The sequence below is a fragment of the Pseudophryne corroboree genome, chromosome 1, assembly GCF_028390025.1.
Source record: "Pseudophryne corroboree isolate aPseCor3 chromosome 1, aPseCor3.hap2, whole genome shotgun sequence".
Lineage (NCBI taxonomy): Eukaryota > Metazoa > Chordata > Amphibia > Anura > Myobatrachidae > Pseudophryne > Pseudophryne corroboree.
This window is the reverse complement of record NC_086444.1, coordinates 695,448,215-695,463,528: the sequence shown is the minus strand read 5'-3', so window position 1 is coordinate 695,463,528 and position 15,314 is coordinate 695,448,215.

Sequence of the window (15,314 nt, the reverse complement as noted above, 5' to 3'; positions counted from 1 at the left end):
AGACCGTCTTGGCAGGGGAGACGTTGCTGGGCTGGGGGCTCCAACATCCGGGACCGCAGTGCCACTAGGTGGGTCTGTAGGTACCCACCGGTCCTCTTCCAAACCATCTCTTTGGGAGATCACAACGGTACCATCTCTCCCTCAGATGTGGGAGCAGCACCCAGAACTGGAGAACCTTCCCACCCCACGGCCTCAGGAAACAAACAAGGATGCAACATGTCACGATGGTCCGCAACCGACTGGTTCTAACTGTCGCCTCCACCTGGTAAACTGGGCCCTCCTCGGTGAGGCATCTTCGGACAATATAGGGCATCATCTCCCACCTCTTGGACAGTTTTCCGCCCGGCCGGGTCATAAGGACAAGTACCCACTGTCCAACGTCAAAAGGTTCAGCTTCTCGAGTTCTAGTGGGCAAATGGGAATGATCGGCTATCATCCTCCGAGCCAAGTCATGAGCCACCTTTAAGTACTGCTGAATTTCTGCAATCCAATCTGCTGGCAATGAACCTCCTACTTCTCGAGGCTTGGATAATTGCAGGTCTTGTGCTTCTCGTCCCGGGCGGCCAAACAGTAAAAAGAAAGGGGAGTTACCGGTGGTACTGTGAACTCTGTTGTTATAGGTCCATACCAACTCTTCAACATGTTCTGGCCACCTCCATCTCTAGTCTCTTCCAGGGTGCGCAGCAATTGGAGCAAGGTTCGGTTGAAATGTTTGCAGGCGCCGTTTCCCTGTGGGTGATACGGAGTGGTACGGGACTTCTGCATCCCATACAATCGACAGAGTTGCTCCATAAGTTTCCCTTATAAGCAGGCTCCTTGATCCGAATGTATTCTTTCAGGGCACCCAAACTGTCGGATGAAATGCTTGACAATGGCATTAGTGGCGGACTCTGCAGTCTGATCTCTTAGTGAAGTGATCTGTCATGACCAAAGCATATTGATGGCCACTAACAGATTTCCCAATGAGAACATAATCAATCAGCAGCAGTTCTAGGGGACGAATAGTCCGTCTGTACAGGCGCATGCTGTTCGTGCGGTTTGATCACCCAACATCGCCAACACTCTCTGCACACCTTGTCCACCGAGGGCAACAGATGAGGGGCAAAGAACTGACGTTGTAGCCACTGGAAGATTTTGACCGATCCTAAATGTGCCCCATTATCGTGCGCCTCTGTCACTGTCAGGAGTATCGCTTCTGGCACCACGATCTGTTCAACCATCCGAAGCTTGTGATTCAGGTACACCTGCTGACGCAGCGTTCCAGCGCGGACCATTAGTCGGTCCCAACTTCGTAGGACTTTCTGACAATAGAGGGTCAGCCGACTCCTCTCCCACCGGCAAGGCCAGTGTCCCTTCTGCTTCCACTGCAGGATGGCACGGAGTCCCGGATCATTCTTCTGCAAAGATGCCCACTCTTGTTCGATGCTCCGGAGCAGAACTGCACATTCCAATACTTTTTGCTCGTTTGTGGTACGCTTTTCGGCAATACTCACTGGTCCACGGAAGCTAAAACGACGAGTACCTGTTTACTCTGCTGGAGGATGGGAATACTGTAGTGACGGCTGTTGGGAGAGAAAATGGATTGTGAACCGTAAGCTGTGCTGAGGCTTGGCTTTGCTGGGGTGCCGTTGGCACCCCAAGGTGGCTGCGGGTTTCATTGATTAGGTGAAAATCATCACTGGCGCAAGGCCTCAGCCACCCAACTATCGCTTATTCAGCGCTCACGCTGGACCTTGCACGGCTGAGCAAGGTCCACGGAATCGGCGCTTAGGGGACAAATGGACACAGAGGAATACTCCTTGATTCTTGTCACCTTGGATGGTGTTCTACAGCTTCTGTGGGTTAGAACACAACAGCCTGTCTACGCTAATCTGTAACTTCCGTAACTATGTGGCCGAACTAACTGGCTTGCCTGCAGCTTAAACTTTGACAACCTAAGATTAAATAGACAGTAGCTGACTTATAACTGAAGCACACTTTAACAAACAATTAATAACTAGGCAATACTTCAATAACATTTGCTACATAATGTACAGCATGAGAATACACAGAAACATACAGTGACCTGAACAACAGAATCAAGAATTAAATTACTCCCCAATATCCTCTGCGGACAGAGCTAGCCGGCCCTGCCCCTTCGCGCGCTTAGTTCGTACTTGGGAATCTTAAAGAACCCGGGGGGGGGGGGGTCAGAAAGTGAACTGCCGTTCACTTTGGGATTAGGAGAGCGTGCGGAACTGAACCGCTCCTCCACACTCTGCCCAATCACCAGCCCTAGTTGACCTGCGGTAACAGGATCAGACCTTGACGGGCGCCAGAGTATGCAGTACCTGTTTCCTATGAAGATGCGCGCTGTACCTTTATTGCCCAAAATATACCCAGCCGGGCAGTAATGGTTTTATTTATGGTAATGAGCTTGTTTGGGTTTATCACTCAGATTATCCTTATTATGCTGCACAGGCCTATTGGCCAGCCTACTAGTGTGTTAGAATATGTCTAGGGCCTAGTGCCCTCTATTGGAGGCTCAGGCCTAATGCCTGTAATCACCCACGGGCTTAGTGCCCGCATTCCAGATCCCCAGTAATCTTGGCTTAATGCCAACATCACTACCAGAAAATTTATTTCTCCTAGCTTACCCACAGGCCTAGTGCCTGTATTTGCCCCACAGGCCTAGTGCCTGCCTAGCAGAAGAAGCGGAATCTTGGCCTAAGGCCAAGATTACGAATACAAATATAGCCCCCTTGCTCCTAACTACCCCTCAGGCTTAATGTCTGTATGTGCCCACAGGCCTAATGCCTGACGACCCGGTGGCTTAAGTAGGACTAGATGAAGGAGGTAAGGGCCCAAGGCTGCCTACCTGACTCGGTGGGAGAGGCTGTAGTGGGAGCTTCGTTAGCTCTTTTGCTTCCCACACACTGCAGCACTCTCCGCCGGTCCTCCGCCGCTGGGCTCCTTGCTCCGCCTTTTTTGTCTTCTCCCTCTGGAGCTCTTCTTGCTTCAGCGCCCGGCGACCAACTGACTGCTCCCGCTTTGCAGCATCTGTTATATGACGCTGGTAGGGGGCGGAGCTATGACACAGCAAGCCCTGATTGACTCGCCGCTGTCTTTCTCCACTGGCTGCCAAGGCGCGAGCCCCGACTGGCTCGCCATTCAAATGGTCGCGATCTGATTGGAGGGATTTGTATCCTAACAGATGCAAGTCCCTCCGTGTCAGAAGCCCAACGCCGCGCCGGATCTATCCGCGAGATGCCGGCCCGCCGGAGGGGAACGGAGATAAGTATCCTCCATTCCCTCCCCAGCATGGCACCCACTCAAACCCCTACTCACATGTATGCGACCATAAGTAGACAGGCAATACGGTTATTCATTTATACCTCCGTCCGCTCTCAGGCACTTTCTACGTTAGAATTAATATCTACAGTATTAGACTGGTTTTCATTAAATACAATTTCATATTGATGCTGATTTTATATATTTAGATTTTTTTTATATATTTTTTATCTTACCCTACATGTAATTTTTGTGGTTTTATTTATGCATATTAAATTGCTTTTAAAATTAACTATGGGCCTAGGGGGTAATTCAGAGTTGATTGCAGCAGCAAATTTGTTATCAGTAGGGCAAAATCATGTGCACTGCAGGGGGGGGGGGGTTGGGGCAGATATAACATTTGCAGAGAGAGTCAGATTTGGGTGGGTTATTTTATTTCTGTGCAGGGTAAATACTGGCTGCTTTATTTTTACACTGCAATTTAGATTTCAGTTTCAAGACACCCCACCCAAATCTAACTCTCTCTGCATATGTTATATCTGCCCCACCTGCAGTGCACATGGCTTTGCCCATCTGCTAACAAATTTGCAGCTACGATCAGGTCTGAATTAGGCCCTATGTTTTCCCTAGGGAAAAAACGCTCAGCAGGTACATACTACCCCTTTTTCCGCCTCCCTGACACGTTTTAAGATTGAGGGGTGCCCGGCTTCTACACTTACCAGGCGGTGAAGAGGCATGGCTGGTCCCAGCAGTGGCCGCAACTCCAGGCGTGGATGTAGCTGCTGGCTTTCCTGCTGCAGGAAGTGTGTGTGGATTATCGGCCTGACCTGGGTCACTGTTGGGAATGCTGCCGAGAAGCCTTGCTTTATGCTGCCGGCGCCGCTATCTGTCATACCTTTTAACAGGCGCAGCGGCGGCCAGCAGCAGCTGCAGAAGGCAGCAGAGTAGCAGTGCGGGGAGAGCGCCTCTCAAGCGCAGCCCCTCCTGGCTTTGCAATTTCTGCTGAGCGATACCGCCGGCATTGGTCTCTAACTCTCTATCCAGATTTCACTGCAGGAGCAGAGAAATGGGTTTAATGATGTGGAACTGCTGTTTATCATTTGTGATTCATTAATAAAAGCTTCTAACCTGTAATTTGCCGTACTGCCACTTGCTATCTTATTTACCACTTTTTGGGGTACAGCAGTGTGGTATGCCGATACGGGCCGGTACTGCGTACCGGTAAGAAATTGACAGCCGGCCCCAATACCTTCCTTACAGCCACTGTGTGTCAGAGGGGAAGAGAGCGCTGAACCATGCCTCTCCTGCCCCTCAGTGCTCAGTCCAGTCTCTAGCGGCGGTGGCGTGTATCTTAAATCAGGCGCCGGTTCACTAGCCAATCAGAGCTCGCAGTCCAGCAGCCAATCAGGAGCCGACACTGCCAATCTGCTAGCTTTGACTGGCTTATGAACCGGCACCTAATTTGAGATACACGCCACTGCAGGAGACTGGACTAAGAGGCAGGGAGGGGCACGTGCTGGGCTCTCCTCCCCTCAGACACACACAGCAGCAGCCGGAGCAGCCAGGCAGCGGCAGCGGTGAGCAGCACTGTGTGGGCATGTGTGTACTTGGCACTCTGGGGGAATATGTGTTTCTGGCACTGTGGGGGCATATGTGTATCTGGCACTGGGGGGCATACCTGGCACTGTGGGGGCATATGTGTATCTGGCACTGTGGGGCATATCTGGCACCGTGGAGGGGATATATGTGTATCTGGCACTGGGGTGGCATATGTGTATCTGGAACTGTGTGGGCATATGTGTATCTGCCACTGTGGGGCATATCTGGCACTGTGGGAGCATATGTATATCTGGCACAGTGGGAGCATATGTGTATCTGGCACTGTGGCGGCATATGTGTATCTGGCACTGCACTGCACTGCTGGAGGCATATGTGTATCTGGCACTATTTTGGGGCATATGTGTATCTGGTACTGCACTACTGGGGGCATATGTGTCTCTGGTTCTACTGGGGGAATATGTGTATCTGGCACTGCATTACTGGGGGCATATGTGTATCTGGCACTATTGGGGGCATATGTGTATGTGGCACTGCACTATTGGGGTCATATGTGTATCTGGCCCCCATGTGTGTATCACGCCCCCCATTTTCATTGGCCATGCCCTGTGTGGCATATGGACACACCCAATTTTTGGCGCTCGCACACAGTACCACTAAGAATTTTTTCTACTTGCACTACTGGGGTACAGGATGATTTGCCCACTCTTTCATGTACTTCACATTGATCGCACTGCAGAGTTAAGGTACGATGCATGTGACTTGACGTTTCTAACTGAATTACACGTGCTCTTCTAATTTTATTTGCAAAAATACCTTGTAATAACCACAGATTATTAATGTGTAACCTCACAGTGCAAAACTTGTAGCTAATGGAATCTAGTTTTTATTATATCACTAGCTATTCTAACTGTTCTTTGTACACAAGTTTCTGATTTTAATGGTTGAAAATATGGGAGGCAATCACGAGACCGACTGTCAGGACTGTCAGGACACTCACGATGCTGATGCCGGAATGTCAGCGCCACAGGCTTTTCTCCTTCTGTGGGTGTCCACGACACCCATAGAGGGAGAAAAGATCCTGTGGCGAGCGCAACAAGCCCGCAAGGGTCTTTTTAGCGCTCGCCATGCTGCTGGCATACCGGTGGCCGGGATCCCGCTGTCAGGATCATGACAGCCAGGATCCCGGCCGCAGGTAATAGGTATTTATTCCGTAAATATAAATGAGTGTTAAAAATTTGGTAAATCCATAGAGATGTAAATTTGAAACATCTTAATGTAAGTAAATATTAATCCATGGTTCTTGGCATTACCCCTGCAGCACCCGTAGCAGATACGGTAAAAAGTGACAGGACCATTTTTATAGTTTATTAAATTCTACACGCTGGAGGTGCAATCCAAATTTTCATCCAATTGTCTGTTTGGGCGTTATCATTCATGCAACGCAAACCACGCATCTGTAATGACATCATTATGTCAACACCCTTTTGATCCCCTTAGGGGAGGTTTATTTAAATTCTAATTACATAGTTTTCCTATTTCCCACCTGCAAGTTACCTATGATAAATGTCATCTTCCTAACATATCGGGAAGTAAGAGAATTAGTTATGAGTGAGTCAGTCAGTCAGTGAGTGAGGGCTTTTGCATTATTATATGTAGGTAACGTGGGCACCATTTACTAGGGTGTTTTTCTAGTTGGGAAATAAGAGCAAAAGTGCATAAACCACCCCTTTACACACGGTAAGGTGGCATGGTCACGTGTCATTGGGGGGCTGACAGAATTGGGACAGTTGGGAGGCTTGATGCCAGGTTTAAAAATTGGAGAGAGAAAACATATATATAAATCACAGTAAAAAAAAAACCGCACAACTTCACTGTGAACTTTGAAAGGAACACAGTGGGCGTTTTTGAACTGATTCAGCAGGCTTTGGGATTAGGTCTGGTCAGCATTTTGGTTCAATGCTTATTTTGTACCGATTTCACATGTCTTATCAATGGGAGTTATGCTTTATTCGTACACTACCTGGTCTGTGATTTCTAACATATAGGGGGCAATTCAATTGTTGTAACAGCCACAATAATTAATGGGTGCCCACTGGAGCAATTACATTTTTCTGGGTACCCATTAATTATTGTGATTGTTGTGCCCACTTAGACCGGGTTTAACCACGTATAGTCATTAGGGCACTGATAGCACAAAGTTTTCATACATTTCTGCTTGCCTAAAAAAGGGAGGGGTGGGGGAAAGGTCTGGGGAAGGCCGCACAGGATTGATTGTTGGACAAAATATAACTTCCTCAGAGTTAACTGACACTCTTGGGATATTTTTCCCTTTTATTGGTCAATTGTATACCTATAATCCAAGTGGTATGGTTGGTAACAATGAATTTTGATGGTCAGTGGTGCTCCCAAGGGTATAGAAGCACGAATCATAAAGAAGACTACAAAGAAGACAAGATAACCCTGGTAGGGAGCACTCTTATCTGAGGTAACAAAATTAATTAATGTATAATAATGAAATAATCTTAAAATTACAAATTTTATTAGATATGCCTTAAAAAGTTTTTTACATAGTCTATGTGAATTCACTAATAAGTATGTGATCTTTTGCGAAAATATGTTGAAAGATATGGTCTTATCTAAATGACCTCAGTCAGAACAATTCTATATGTTCAAGTCCGTCTGCGTGATGATTCCCTTACCACTGGTGTGTGGCTAAATAAGAATGTGTTAAAAATTTGACAATGTGACCATCATCTTTGTCATTTATATAGCCCATATATAAATTCTCAGGGCAATAGTTTTGAATCATAGGTCACTGATAGATTATTTTTAGTTGGGTCACTTATACACCAGTATGAGGCCCAGTTAACAAGGAGAAGTGTCTGTGACAGAGCCGGCCTTAGCTATAGGCAGGCTAGGCATTTGCCTAGGGCATTCAAGCATGTCTAGGGGCATCCAAGCATGTCCCTGCAGTATCTCATGCTGAGAGGGACAGTCCGCAAACTGTTACTTTCCAAATGTATTCAATCAGTACTTGTATACACTGCTGTTTACATTTGTAAAAAAAAATGCACACTGTGCCTTAAACTTCCTCTGACATGCTTGAATGCCCCTGACTTGTGAGACCTCAGACAGACAGCAGAAGCCCAGTAAATGCAATTCCAGGACTTGTGACATTTTTACTGACTATATAAGGTTATTACTGAATGGCTTCTTATGATAACACATGTGTATTTTGGAAGACTGCTTCACAGAAACCTGACATCACCTATACTGCTTGTGCACATGGGAGGGGGGCCCTGCCATCCTGTGTGTGTCCCTTATCCCTGTGCAAACCCCAGGTGTCTGCAGGGACATAACATGGGCAGTGATCTCCCCACACTTTATTTCCTAGTCAGTCCATACCGTAAAATTCCCCTGCCATCTAGCACTGTAACGTGGTCAGTAAGTTGCGTTGTGCTATTTCTATATGAAACATCAGTGCAGCGTGACTTTCGGACACATCAGACTGGAGGGCAGAGCATTTAGCTCCCACAGTATAAAGTAAAGGGCATGCAGTTAACGGGAGTAACAGACACCAGCAAACACAATGAATAGTGAAGAGAATGGACAGTTTCTACATGTTTGATACTGATCTTTTTGTATAACCAGCAAGTGCGGCAGTATCTGTGGCAGTATATGTGTATTATGGGCATTACTAATGTGGGGCATATGTGTAAGGTGCATTACTGTGTGGCATTATGTGTATTATGGGCATTACTAATGTGGGGCATATGTGTAAGGTGCATTACTGTGTGGCATTATGTGTATTATGGGCATTACTAATGTGGGGCATATGTGTAAGGTTCCTTTACTGTGTGGAATTATATGTATTATGGTCATTACTGTGTGGCATTGTGTAGAGTTGAACTGGCCCACAGGGTAACCCCCCGGTGGGCCCCACTACCTGAGCGTTGCAGGTACAGATGCAGAACTAGCTGCGGAGCTAGGGGGCACCAGACAAAATTTTGCCTAGGGCATCAAATTGGCTAGGGCCTGCTCTGGTCTGTGAAGCCGTTTCTTAAGGTGGTTACACACTATTAGATATATCTGCAGATCAATTGATCTGCAGATATATCTATGTACGGATCGGGCAGTGTGCTGTGCATACACACAGCCCGATCCGTCGGGGGACTGACGTCATGAACTGGGCGCACCTGTCAATCACCGCCGGCCGCCGCAGCATGTGTACGGGCGGTCGGACGACCGCCCCGTACACACACAGCGACGCGCCGATATATCGTTAGATATATTGGCTGTCGGCTGTGCTGCGCGGCCGACGCGATACGTCTGTGAACGACGGAGTTCACAGACGTATCGCCCGTACACACTGGCCGACGGTCCCGCGATGTATCGGCCGTTCAAGAGAACGGCCGATACATCGACCAGTGTGTACGGGCCTTTAGAGATATAGTAGACATGGGAATGCCATCAATTAGCCATGTAATGGTGCCACCTGTGTGAAAAGATGATATTTAGTTTGTGTTAATTCACACGCATATACAAGATGAAGAAGTATGAGGTACCAGTACTAAAAAACCCTATTTGTTCTATGTCAAATAATCCTGTATTAATCACCCAGAAGGAAATCAATTTACCTTTGATATGGATCACAAACGCTGCTGTGTAGAGGTATGAGGTGCATGTGCCTCCATTTTCAGCAGTTGTCAAACATTCCACTTGCTGGGTTAAGGAAGGGGTGTGAGGTATCAGTGCTTAAAGACAGTTATCTGGATAATCAGTTGCTTCATATCAAACAGTCATGTAGTAATCGCACCAAGAGAGTTATACCTCAGTTATCAACAGCTAGATACACCCATGTCTTGAGAGACAAGATTCTTTTCTGAAAGAACCCACGCCGTATCACTCCAAATCTCTTTGCCATCAATTCTTCCACATACATCCCAGCAGTTAAAGCAAGAGAACTATACTTGTTTTGTCAGTGCTTGATGACAACTATCTGGTGAAAACAGTTGTTTGATGTCAATTGGTCATATGGTGATTGCACCAGAAAAATTATACCTCAATTATAAACAACTGGATCCACCCATATCTGAAAGATAATCCACTTTTAAGGAACTCACAGCATATTCACTAAGAGACCTATTTTGAAGTTGTTAAGTACACTCATGCTTGAACAGAGGTATGAGGCACATATACCTCAATTATTCAGCAATTACCTAGCAATTTCAGAATGCTGAATTCAAAACAGGTGTTAGTTACAATCATGTCTCGACAGAGGTATGAGGCACAAATACCTCAGTTTTTATCAGCAGCTACCAAGTGGTTTCAAATGCTTGACAGAGGTATGAGGCACAAATACCTCAGTTTTTTACAGCGGCTACCAAGCGGTTTCAAATGCTGAATTCATGTAATAATTACAATCATACTTTGACAGAGGTATGAGGCATATATATCTCAATTTCTCAACAACTGTCAGCCAGTTTAGAAATGCTGAAATCATAACATGGTAATTTATTCTTTAAACACATAGAGGTGTGTGAAGTGGCCAAGATACAGATAGACCTCCCTTCTGCTGTTCTCCCGTCTTGCCAGCAGGTATAGGATGAGGAATGAGAGAGGGTAGGTGCACCCAACTTGGCCAGAAGGAAGAAAGAGGAGGTATCAAGCAAGGAGACTGTAGCAGGTACTCTCTGATGCCTTATAACAGGTAGTGCAGAGGTTTGAACCTGCACATTTGCCTCTGATGCGGTACACTCCCGAATGGTTAAATTTTTAATTTTTGAGAGACATGAAGGAGAACTGACCACTCTTGGCTATTGCCAGTATTAAACAAATTAGTTTCTATTGTATATAATACTCCATCTCTCATTACCAAAATAATGTCTTCCTACATACACCCCAATAGTTTAAACAAAGAAGAGATAGTAGAGATAATCACAACCACTATTAGAGCTCATTGAATATCATAATCAGCTGTTCCCTCCTATGCAATTTTGCTGCTACTGCCAGTGATTGCAGCCACTATTTGAGCTCACTGAGTATAGCAATCAGTTGTTTACTACTAGGTATTTTCAGCTACTGCCAGCATCTTAGTAACAAATTGTAGTTAAATGTAGATCCTATATCAAAAGAGATGATACATTGTCACAGGACATGTTGCTGTTTTGAAGTAACCCACTGAGAATAGCATTGAATCAATTTTAAACAATTTGTGTCCTCCTGGCTATTACCCTGATCTATTGAAATGAAACAGGGTATTTACAGCGTCGTGGAAGAAATATATGGAGCCGTTAATAAATTCACCGGCCACCACCTTGTCTGTATAGTTACCACTCTTGAAATAAATTGCAGAGAGAAAAGGGGAATGCCGCCCCAGAGTCCCACATGTAGGCGTCTTTGGTTAAAGATGATCCCCGCCGCTCATCAGCCGCACGGGGTCTCGTCCGCCTGTGGCCGCTCCGATCAGCGGCAACCAAACACTCCCTCCGTTTTCTGCTGCCACAGTGCTATTCCGCTGACGGACCAGTGGGTCACGTGTGCGCACCACGTGACTCACCCTCTTAGACCTGACGTACGTTTCACAAGGCTTGATCACAGGTAATTGGGTGGCCTGTGGTCTTGTGCTTTTAAAGGGGATTGCTACCCGTTCACAATCCTTCTTCATTATTAATCAATTATAATTGCCGGAAGCAGTTCTGTGTATATGTGTGTAGCAAGGCTACCCAATTAGGAGTCATAAGTTCCCAAATGTAATTTAACAAGAAACCTTTAATTCATAATTATGAAATGCAAAAATTGTAATAAAAAGAAAAATCGCTAATAAGTGAACAAAAATTCACACAGACTATATTGCGGTGAGTATCTACATACGATCCCAATGTTATGAAAGAGGGGGGAAATGATGGTATAGAAATCATTCCAAAAGAGATACAGTTACAGTATAATTTAATGCTTCAAACATGGTTCCATAAGGAGCCTTTTATTGACCGGTCCTGTTTATGTTTTTAGAATTATATGTTGGAAAAAACAGAGGAGAAGAAGGATAAAACTAATAAAATCAAAATCAAAATAAATACGAGGGATTAAGGAGATTATTAACAATAAAATATATATTAATTATATATGAGGTAGCTTTAAATATGTATATGCATATATATGCATATTTATACACCCCTAAACAGATGTTCATACCTTCACACCACAGATATTAATTGTGAACATTAAGGTGCAAAAATCTGTGTCATATATTGACTAACCCATTGTAGGATAATTGTATAATTATGTGAAATAAACTAAAACTAAATATAAAAAGTGGAGTGTATGTGTGGTTCAAAAAGAGAACAGTGATTTATATAATTACCATAATAGGTAATATTGTGAAAATGGTACCAAAATTACTGCGTGCATAATTCTACAAAGATGTAGGAATATATATTACTACCGTAGGAGGTAGTGTTGTGAGAGAATGCCAAAGTTCTATTTAATTGCTATTGAAAATAGAAAAGGTGATATAGTGATCAAAAAAATATAAAGCAAAAATATAAATTATAAATAACGTGATGATGTTTAAAAAAAGGGTGAAAAGGATGATGCCGTGTTCCATTAATGCATCTAAATTGTGAAATGATGAATAAAAATAATAAAATTGTGTGTGTGAAGGTACTGGGTTGGAACTGTAGTCCAATCAGGAATGTATAAATCAACTAAAGAACAGGAAAAGTGTGGTATCAAAATTACTTGGGAAGAAAAGCTCCAAAATTGATATTCTCATTTAAGCCCTCGGGGTTAAGAGCCCCGAGTTTGAAGGTCCATTCGCATTCCCTTTGTAATAAGTGGTTGACAATGTCGCCTCCTCTGTTTCCCAACTTAACTCGTTCCAGACCATAGATTTTAAAATTTTGCCAAGACCCGTCATGTTCATAATGAAAATGACGTGCAACTGAGGTAAATTTTTAAAAATTTTCCAAATCCTTTGCGGCATTCCGTATTGAGCCGATATGCTCTAGGATACGTTGTTTGAAAGGTCTACTCGTCATCCCCACATAACGTTTATTGCACTCACATGATATGCAATAAACTACTGCTTCCGTATTACAGTTAATGTAATGTTGGGATTTTATGTTTTTGCCAAAGCGATCCATGATGGTGTCTGTTTGTTTGATCCACTTGCAAGATTTACATTGTCCACAGGGGAAGGTTCCCACAATTTTTGGTTTTGTGGTTGGTACCCTCTTGAAGTGGCTTGAGACTAATTGGTCTCTTAAATTTTGGGATCTTTTCCAACTCAAAGAAACATGTGGACCTAGTTTTTCTGCCAAGACAGGATCTAATTGGAGAATTCCCCAATGTTTTTGGATCGCTTCTTTGGCCTGATGCCATTGACGGCAGAACCTTCCAACAAAACGTAGGTTGCCTTTGTCATCATTCTTGGATTCCTTATTTGTGAAAATTAATTCATTCCGATTTATGTTCCGGACACTATTGTGCAAGTGGATCAAACAAACAGACACCATCATGGATCGCTTTGGCAAAAACATAAAATCCCAACATTACATTAACTGTTATACGGAAGCAGTAGTTTATTGCATGTCATGTGAGTGCAATAAACGTTATGTGGGGATGACGAGTAGACCTTTCAAACAACGTATCCTAGAGCATATCGGCTCAATACGGAATGCCGCAAAGGATTTGGAAAATTTTAAAAAATTTACCTCAGTTGCACGTCATTTTCATTATGAACATGACGGGTCTTGGCAAAATTTTAAAATCTATGGTCTGGAACGAGTTAAGTTGGGAAACAGAGGAGGCGACATTGTCAACCACTTATTACAAAGGGAATGCGAATGGACCTTCAAACTCGGGGCTCTTAACCCCGAGGGCTTAAATGAGAATATCAATTTTGGAGCTTTTCTTCCCAAGTAATTTTGATACCACACTTTTCCTGTTCTTTAGTTGATTTATACATTCCGGATTGGACTACAGTTCCAACCCAGTACCTTCACACACACAATTTTATTATTTTTATTCATCATTTCACAATTTAGATGCATTAATGGAACACGGCATCATCCTTTTCACCCTTTTTTTTAAACATCATCACGTTATTTATAATTTATATTTTTGCTTTATATTTTTTTGATCACTATATCACCTTTTCTATTTTCAATAGCAATTAAATAGAACTTTGGCATTCTCTCACAACACTACCTCCTACGGTAGTAATATATATTCCTACCTCTTTGTAGAATTGTGCACGCAGTAATTTTGGTACCATTTTCACAATATTACCTATTATGGTAATTATATAAATCACTGTTCTCTCTTTGAACCACACATACACTCCACTTTTTATATTTAGTTTTAGTTTATTTCACATAATTATACAATTATCCTACAATGGGTTAGTCAATATATGACACAGATTTTTGCACCTTAATGTTCACAATTAATATCTGTGGTGTGAAGGTATGAACATCTGTTTAGGGGTGTATAGATATGTACATATATATGCATATACATATTTAAAGCTACCCCATATATAATTAATATATATTTTATTGTTAATAATCTCCTTAATCCCTCGTATTTATTTTGATTTTGATTTTATTAGTTTTATCCTTCTTCTCCTCTGTTTTTTCCAACATATAATTCTAAAAACATAAACAGGACCGGTCAATAAAAGGCTCCTTATGGAACCATGTTTGAAGCATTTAATTATACTGTAACTGTATCTCTTTTGGAATGATTTATATACCATCATTTTTTTCCCCCTTTCATAACATTGGGATCGTATGTAGATACTCACCGCAATATAGTCTGTGTGAATTTTTGTTCACTTATTAGCGATTTTTCTTTTTATTACAATTTTTGCATTTCATAATTATGAATTAAAGGTTTCTTGTTAAATTACATTTGGGAATTTATGACTCCTAATTGGGTAGCCTTGCTACACACATATACACAGAACTGCTTCCGGCAATTATAATTGATTAATAATGAAGAAGGACTGTGAACGGGTAGCAATCCCCTTTAAAAGCACAAGACCACAGGCCACCCAATTACCTGTGATCAAGCCTTGTGAAACGTACGTCAGGTCTAAGAGGGTGAGTCACGTGGTGCGCACACGTGACCCACTGGTCCGTCAGCGGAATAGCACTGTGGCAGCAGAAAACGGAGGGAGTGTTTGGTTGCCGCTGATCGGAGCGGCCACAGGCGGACGAGACCCCGTGCGGCTGATGAGCGGCGGGGATCATCTTTAACAAAAGACGCCTACATGTGGGACTCTGGGGCAGCATTCCCCTTTTCTCTCTGCAATTTATTTCAAGAGTGGTAACTATACAGACAAGGTGGTGGCCGGTGAATTTATTAATGGCTCCATATATTTCTTCCACGACGCTGTAAATACCCTGTTTCATTTCAATAGATCAGGGTAATAGCCAGGAGGACACAAATTGTTAAAATTGATTCAATGCTATTCTCAG